Genomic DNA, 7,938 nt, shown 5'->3' on the forward strand with positions numbered 1-7,938 from the left:
ATTTTTATTTAATTTATTATGCTCATTTGAAATCTGGTCAAACTTAACTTTGACCAAGATTTAAACAAGTGTAAAACATCAAAATGAAAAACTAAGCCTGGATCCTTCTTAGTCACTCCAAAATGAAGCTGTGGTGAGTTTTTTGAAATTTTCATGTTCATTTCCCCAAAACACTTCTCTTCACTTCATATCAGAGAGTTTGAGATACTCGAGATATCATACAATACACATGAACTTATCATTTAAATGTATGTAAAACTTGTTTATCAACTTAAATCGTTAGTATATGACATAAGAAGACTATGTGCGCAGGTTTTTCATTTTTCTGATTTTTATTTAATTTATTATGCTCATTTGAAATCTGGTCAAACATAGCTTTGACTGCTCCAAACCCTTCCCAAACCCCGCTAACCCTAGCGCTGAATAAGGACCGTTCATCTAACCCTAGCGGTGATCAAGGGCCGTCGATCTAACCCTTCTAGAAGAAATCTGCGGGGAGGAGGGGGGCGATCCGCGAGATGCAATCTGATTGGCTGGGAGATTGTTTTTTTAACAAATATCGGACGCGCTAGATGGACCGTTGGGCCGTCTCGTTGTCTGGGCCTGAGATCGCAGTAAATAGCCCGTCTCAGCCTTTCCAGGCCTTGCATGCATGGAGGCGGCTACGTGGGTTTGCGCATGCGCGGGAGGCGGCGACGTGCATGCATGCAAGTGAGGCGAACGAGGCGCGCTAGGCCAGCTAGGCGAGCTAGGCTAGCGAGGCGAGCTAGGTGGTTCAGGGCAGTGGTTCAGGGCAGCGGTTCACATGCACTGCCCGATCAAAGATGCATCATTTTCGTGCAAAAATTTAAGTGTGCAAAACGTAACGGATACACACACGCGTCCGGATTCATTCACGCACCGTTCTCATCCTTTCTCTCTTCCTCTCCCACCCACAGGCCTATAAATGGGGTGCCTCTCTTCCTCTCCCACCCACAAGCCAGATCCGATCCTCTCCAACTTCAAACACCCAAGCGACCAAGCCCTCCCCAAGCGAGACCAAGTGAAGAAGATGCAGTTCAACGGGCCGACCTTCCGCCGTCCGCCTGTGGTGCCGGAGCTGCGCTACCCACCGGGCGTGCTCGTGGAGAGGGAGCTCCGTGTGTGGGCTATTTCAAGGTGGAGGGGTTCCGTCGAACTCACCCGCGCCTTCCTCAGAGCCGGCTATGCCCACCTCCCACGGGGCTCGCCGAGGATGTTCACCCTCAACGAGGTTCGTGACCGCGGCGGCATCCTCCTACTGCTCACGGTCACCTTCACCAACCCATTTGACGCGCGCGAGCTCCTCGGCCAAGTCTTTTGGTGCGGCTGCGAGGCCATCTTCTTCACCATCTACAACATCTACACCAACTACGAGCGCATCTTCCCCGCTCCAGGCCAGATGCACTCCCTTACCTACGACGACGAGGAGGAGGTGTGAAGATGAAGATGGTGTTGAAGGGGCGCGCGGCCAAGGTGGAAGAAGGAGGTCAAGATGAAGATGTTCAAGCCCGGAGTCAAGCTCGTCATGTTTGGTTTTTTATTTTGTTGCTTTTCTATGTCATGTCGTGTCGTGTCATGTTTCGTCATGTGTCCATGAACTGTCCGTGAACTTATCTAAGTTATTGTAATGGTACGGTGTGTTCTATCTCATTATGTGTGTTAAAAAATGTCCGTGCCCAAACTTATCATTTCTTCCCTAAACAAGTCATGAAGTTCAAGAACTTGTGGTTTTCATTAATGAAAATCGTAGGGGGTGAGAAGCCCTCCGTTTCATTCAAACAAAAAGTCATGAATTAACATGTAAATTTATTCCCTTTAAATCCTAAACCAAGTGCCACTCTAACCCTAAACCAAGTGCCACTCTGACCAAAATCATGTGGTAGTGCAACATACATTTTCAACCTTCCAACCCTCCAAAATTTAAATCCAAAACAAAGGAAAACCACTCTCACGCGTGTGCAAACATTCACGGTCTCACTATTTTTTTAAGTTTCTCACTATGTATACCTTCCTTCCCTACCTATGTCAAAGTCTTGCCATCTGTCCTAGCGGTTACCAACGCAGCCCTAAACACCACATACCCACGCGGTCCTGGGTTCGAGTCCCCAGCCGCACCAATTTTTTGTGCATTTTCCACCCTTCATTTTTTATACATATTATGTTTTCCTCAATGTAATGCCCTTAAAAAATGTTCATTTATTTTGGCACCTGGCGTAAACCTCTACTAGAGCTGAGGCACATTTTCCATGACATTTTGGTCTTTGATTTAAATCACGGTGTATTTGAATTGGATTAATTAACAGCTCCAAAAAATTTCTAACCTTAATTGTTTGGCTCCGGAATAATTCAATTAGCTTCCACAAAAAGTTTCAGCATTATGATTTACTGCCTAAATTAAATCAGAATAGAAAACAAAAAAATACGCAAGAAAACCCCTGAATGGGCCTAATTGGATGCAGTTGGCCCATTAGTCTAGCCTGCACTTGGCTCTACGCTCTGAATTTGGCCCAAGAGCAACCTTTTTTTCGGACAGAAAGGCGGAGCAGGGAGCTGCATTTCATTGATCAAAAGTTTCTGAATTCCTAATTTCTTCTCTTTTTTTCCAACATATTTAAATATTGGTCACTTCTTCTCTTTTTGTTTCAACATTTAAACAACTTTAACCAACATTTAAACTAGGTGAATTTCTCAAACAATTTCAAGATTACAAATTCCTTCATAATTCATGCCTTTCCATACATTTTCAACATTACAACCAGTGCGATTACCATACCTACAAATGCCCAAAAGTATTTGCAAATGGGTATTGGTAGTGCTTGATCTTCAAGCTTCCTAACCTTCTTCTTCAACATCCTAAGCTCAATAGCTAGCTCTCTGTCAGTGCGTGCTTCGCCATCCATCTCTTCTTCCGGAGCTCGTGGTGTGGCCACTGCCGTTCGTGGCAGCATGCGCAACCATTCTTCATGCTCTTCTTGCAGTTCATTCATCAGAGTCTTGGCCAGAGCATCGACCCAAAGAAAGAAGCATGTCACCTGCATGAACACTAAACAGATCAACCCATTGCTCAAACATCCCGACGACGAAAATGGTGCAATTTCCCCGATTCTTACCCCATTCTCGCTGCACACGTAGAACGGACGATTCTGGTTCCTCGGTGTCTGAGAAACCCTTCGATCAACGCCCGCCCGGCACCGCGGACAGACGAAGACAGGCATGTCCACACGCGCCCGGCTCTGCATCCGCGAGGTGGCGCGGGAGCTTGAGGAAGACATGGAGCTCGGAGCCGAAGGGGATCTCAACGCCGCCGCGCCCTCCACTGCTAGCTTCCCACCGCCGCGCCCTCCACAGCTAGCTTCCCGCCGTCGTGCTCTCTCTCTCGCCGTGGTCACCGCCGTGCTCTCTGTCGCCGTGGTCACCGCCGCTGTCGCCCGCTTATATAGCACACCCGCCAACGGCTCTCTGCTCAACGGCTCTTTGCTGGGTCCCACAAGCCACGCGTGCAACGGTCTGAATAAAATTGGCCGTTTCTGCCGCCTGGTCCCACCTGTAAGGGCCGAGTCAAAAGGTTGACCTGACGGAGACGGCAGAGTTCACGGAACGAGTCGGTGCGCACGGACTAGGGGCAAAACTGAGGACAATTCGCATCTGAGGGCAAAACTGAGCACAATGGACACCACTGAGGGCAAAAGGATAATTAACCCTATTATCTTCGAAGTTTGTAGTTGTATGCAGTTGCCAATGTGGGATTATGCATGCATGGACTCTTTTTCTTTGTGGCACCTACTTACACACCTCTGATGGGATAATGTATGGTTGGAAGTGCACCAATGTTCTCTTGCAAACTCGGTACAGAAGTGCTTCTGCGTATTGCATTTTCTACCGGAACCGCTAAGTACCAGGCAAGCATCCAGCGTTCATCATTTTTTCTGAATCTGTGCATGTATATGGTCGGATCATTCTCCAATGTTTTCTTTTACCAACTTACAGACCTGCTTCAGCACTTTAGTAGACAGTAGTGTATATTATCATCTCGAGTCTGCAATACTAACTGAAAAACTTGCGCTAAAAAAGCATAAATATTTTTACAGGGAGAAAAAGGAATCTTGTAACTCTGAAAATTCGTTCACCCAACTATGAATTCAGATCAGGACTTGAGTAAAGAGGCACATCATAATGTATTTTCATGATACAACATGTCACACCATTTCCCCTTAGGCTGGTTGTAATGGGGGGTATCATATGCTAGTATCATGCAATGATACTAATGTATGATACTACCTCCGTAATGCATAGTATCATATATTATTATTATGTAGTACTTTATTTATTGCCATGCATGACACACAGTAGCATATCATTAATTATGATACAGTATCATGATATGATACTTCATCCTCTCTTTCTTCATTTAAGGCTATGACACCTCATAAAAAAAATTAGTTGGCATGCATGATACTAGCTATGATACTACCATTACGACCAGCCTTAAGTTACAAGCCTTGATGCAGATGACTTGCAACAGTAATACAACAGTACAACATTAACTACTACCTCCTCACCTAAGAAAAACAGTAACTACTACCAATTATGTAGTACATATGTTTTCATAATCTTCTCACCTATTACCCCACTGATTCTAAATGAAAATAGAGCACCATTTCAACTTTTCTTTCTAATAGGGAGAACCCATGTCCCTATGATTACAACTGCAAACCCAACACCGAATCCCAATCCAGAAAAGAGAAATAACACCATGTCTGTAGGGTTTTCCTTCGACGGATGAACCGTGGTATATGGCCTTGTATCATTGCTGCATTCTTTGGATAATGGAGGTCCGCACAACCCATCGTTCCTGAGAAATGAGCTGTTGGAAAATGACTGAAAATGAGGTGATCCTGGTATTCTTCCCTCCAGCATATTGTTGGAGAAGTTTAGTGTCCCAAGGAAGTCCAAAGATGCTAACTCTTGTGGAATTACTCCCGTAAGCTCGTTCGAGGATAAATCCAAAGACTCTAGTTTCTTCAAACGACCAAGCTGGGACGGAATTCCTTCAGTCAAGGAGTTGTGTGACATGTTGAGAATGTTGAGCAAAACAAGATCCCCGATAGCTTGGGGGATGCTACCATGGAATGCATTGTTTGACACATCAATGTGTACAAGGGTCCTTGCGATCTTTGGAAGTGTGATGGAATACCCTTTGTAAGTGAGTATAGTGGCGACTTGATATTCTTGTTGGAGCCTTTGTAGTTCAAATGTGTATTTCATCGCTGATATCCCGTTAGAGGTATCGACCATCATGGACTTTAGATTCATAAGCCAGCCGTCTGTCAATGTACCAGAGAAGTTGTTGGAGGCGAGATCCAGAATTCGCAGTCTTGGAAATTGACAATTGTTTTTATTATTAGCAACAGATGGTGCCACTTGTCCAAAGAATTCGTTAGAATTCAGGACAAGTACTTGAAGACCAGGAAGTCCACTCATCCAACATGGAAAAGAATCGTTGATCCGATTATTTCCCACATCCAGAACCTCCAACTTCTTGCAAGAAGATAGAGATCTAGGCAATTGCCCTTGGATCCAATTTCCACTGAAGTCTAGCACCTCAAGCATGCAATTGTTGTTGACATCATGAGGCATCTCTCCTTGAAGTTGATTTTGTTTCAGATTTAGAACCTTCAATGCATTTCCATCCTTCATTAGACATGAGGGTATTGTGCCATGGAGGATATTGTTAGATAGATCAAGAAATTGTATCTTTGTACCACAAAAATACGGTAAAATATCCCGAGAGAGTTGGTTTCCTGATGCCTTGAAAATTGTAGTTTTTTCAAGCTGAGTAGAAATATTATGTGGCATGGATGAAAAATGGTTGCATGAGAAATCTAGCACACTGCCAGAGGATCTTGGTATGGGTATAGGCCCCTTGAACATGTTGAAGCTGAGATCCAACAGGTCTACTGGGCCCAAAGGGAGAAAGCTGTCATAGCCAACACTAGTAAATATATTGTGGGATAAGTTTAGGTAGAAAAGGTGTGAATTGCTCCATGTCTCCCAAGCCCACTGTGGCACGAGCCCTTGAATTTGGTTGTTTGAAAGGTCAATCACATAAATCCCAGGTAAATGCTTCAATACATTGGGGAATTTACTTATGTTGCAAGATGCTAGCTCCAAGAACTTTATGTTTGGGAAAGACATGGAAGAAGTAATATCTTCTCCATCTATTACATTTAGTTTGTTATTTGAGAGCTTTAAGTTAGATAGGTTTGGTAATTTCCACAACGAGTTAAGTTCCACTTCGCCACTAAAATTATTCGAATGAAGTAATAGGGTGTCTAGTTGAGTTAAGTTAAAAATACATGGAGGTATTTTCCCTGAAAAGTTACAACTATAAACTGACAATATTCTCAGTTTTGACAACTCACATATGGAAGAAGGTACTGGTCCATGCAAGCCACAAAGGGAGAACTCAAGAGCCTCCAAGGAAGTTAAGTTTGTGATCCATGGTGGCATAGATCCTACTACTTCTAAGCCAGAGACCTGCAATGAACTCAAGAATTTGAGCTCACTGATTGATGAGGGAAGATCACCAGCAAAACCCTGTGCGCCAAGGCCTAACTTCTTCAAGGATTTGAGATTACTGATGGAACTTGGAATTGTACCAGAGAAATTGGTGTTGCCGATGAGCAAATTCTCAATATTACTATCAGCTGAGAAATTGGGTAGAGTACCAGATAGGCCAGGAATTTGCTGAAGATCAATAGTCACCAATCTCTTGTGTTGAAAGATAGACGGAGGGACCCATCCATGAAGGTCATTATAACCGAGTTGAAGAACACTCAAAGAAGAGTATTCAGCAAAGAGCTCCGGAAATGGACCGGTCAAATGATTGTGTTGCAACTTGCAAGTCAATCACTGACAAAGACTGTAAACCGGCAATTGGTCCACAAATTGGGCCGGTGAGTTCACAGTATGGCATGCTAAGAACACGGAGATTCAAAGTGTACCTGGCCAAAGCAGTGCACCACTCACCCCCTTGACTGGAGAGATCCACGAAGCCAAGATGGAGCTCCCTCAGACCACCCATGTTTGCAAGTATGGCTGTTAAGTTTGGGAGTGTGAGCTGCCCTTGGCGAGTTATGTCGGCGTGAAACTTGCCATCGACGTGGAAAGGCCCAATTGATGGTTCGAAGCGGAAGGAAAGGTCGAGGGAGACGAGGTTGGTGAGGCGGCCTATGCTGCGTGGCACCTGGCCTGAGAAGTTGGTGGCTGAGAGGTTGAGGTGGGTGAGCTTGGTGAGCCGCTCAAACCCGATGGATGGTATCTCGGACATACGAAAGTCGTTTCCGGCCAGGTTGAGATACCTGAGCGAGGTTAGCTCGAACAACGAGAGATCGAGGTTGGGACTCTCCAAGCCGCGATCACCCAAGTCAAGCGAGGAGACGCAGCCGGTGGAGCCATGACATCGGACGCCTTCCCAGCGGAAGCAGTCCGTGCCGGCCTTCCATGAACGGAAGGCGATGGTGGAGTGATTTGTGGCGGAGAAGGACCGTTTCAGCCGGAGCAGCGCTGACGCCTGGTCCGGCAGACACTCCGGCGACGCCGGGGTGTGATCAGTGAACGCAGCCTCCGGACGGTGAAGCAAGTTCACGGCGATGAGCTGGAGTTGCAGGAGCAGAAGCAGCAAGTGGAATGGCTTGGGACATGCCATCGCTAACTGTGGAGGAGACGTGTGTGTAAATGATCCCACGCAATGTGCAATGGCAGGTTCAATTTGCGTGTTGTAATTTGTGTGATTTACCTGCACCCTGTTATATACTCCTACACAACACATGTATGCTCGATGTATCTAGTGAGCTGGCGACAGTTTATTGGATCGTGAACTACGCGGTAACGGAGATGTATTATACCAGTACTTTT

General features: G+C 45.4%; 1 pseudogene; it reads right to left on the reverse strand.

The window, feature by feature from the left end:
- Positions 1–4,680: 4,680 nt before the first annotated feature.
- LOC123057937 (receptor-like protein 47) lies at positions 4,681–7,729 on the reverse strand (annotated as a pseudogene).
- Positions 7,730–7,938: the final 209 nt, after the last annotated feature.

This window comes from Triticum aestivum, chromosome 3A (assembly GCF_018294505.1).
Source record: "Triticum aestivum cultivar Chinese Spring chromosome 3A, IWGSC CS RefSeq v2.1, whole genome shotgun sequence".
Taxonomy (NCBI): Eukaryota; Viridiplantae; Streptophyta; class Magnoliopsida; order Poales; family Poaceae; genus Triticum; species Triticum aestivum.